At 51.4% G+C, this 1,030-nt stretch overlaps 1 pseudogene; it reads left to right on the top strand.

Annotated features, from left to right (window-relative positions):
• The window catches only part of LOC112962026, a 13,131-nt pseudogene that overhangs the window by 11,100 nt on the left and 1,001 nt on the right, over window positions 1-1,030 (top strand).

Below are 1,030 nucleotides of genomic sequence, written 5' to 3'. Positions count from 1 at the left end.
AAATTAATCCAACACTGCCTTTAGGGAAAGTCCATCCCGTCTACATCCATGTGTGCTGCATAAATGGGAGGCACATCACAGCAACGTCTCTGCTCTAGCCTCTGCACTCTCAAACCCTTCTCATTTTTCTCCTCCCGAAGCTCTTCTCACCCTGCCAGATGATATGAACAGGGACTAGGGTAATGATGACCTCAGGGTGGCTGGATCGCAGGCTGCCCAAGCCCAGGGACTTCTTCAGTGGAATCTTATCCTGCCTGGAGATTGGTTCAAGAAGTCTGTCACAGGCCCAACGGTGCTGCAGAGTAAGCTCGGGCAGTCAACCCCTCTCCTGGCATTCCTGCACAGCCCAACTCTGTTTCTTCTGGCCTTGGGTTCTGCAGGGTTTGCTCTCTTAATGGGAACCTCCTTTCACCATTACATTGCCACCTGCTATCCATGACAGACTGTCACCACTTGCAGTCAAAGCCTTTGCATACATGAGATCCTTGGTAACATGTTTTCCTGTGACAAATCTTCGGTCGGCGCCACAGTTGAGGTGCTGAAGCCAAAATGTATGGAAACATATGCAGCTTGGGGTGCAGGCAGGAGCAAATGGAGATGCACAAGCTGCCTGTTACAGGAGTGCCACATGGTTGGAATAACTGAGGTGTGGTGGGAGAACTCACATGACTGGAGTCCTTCAATGACAGGGTGCAAGTTCTTCAGGAGAGATCACCAGGCAAGATGAGGAGGGGGATGTCCTGTGTGTGAAGGGGTAGCTTGCATGTATGGAGCTCTTCCAAGGCATGGACSAAGGCAGGCAGCTCTGAAGGGCAGAGGAGCTCAGGAAAGCCAGCAGGTCATTAAGGACAGCACCCGTCAAGCACARGAATGCTCCATAACGAACAGTTTGTAAAATCAGTAGACATCTCTGGAGCCCAGCTTGGCTAAACAGGGAACTCCCATGTGAGCTCCAGGGCAATCAGGCAGCATGTGGAAAGGGGAAGAAGGCCGAGGCTGCAAAGGAGGATTTTAGAAATGTTGTCCAGCA

Source organism: Apteryx rowi, unplaced genomic scaffold (assembly GCF_003343035.1).
Source record: "Apteryx rowi isolate R43461 unplaced genomic scaffold, aptRow1 scaffold_1408, whole genome shotgun sequence".
NCBI classification, from domain to species: Eukaryota; Metazoa; Chordata; class Aves; order Apterygiformes; family Apterygidae; genus Apteryx; species Apteryx rowi.
This window is presented reverse-complemented; position numbering and strand designations above follow the sequence as displayed.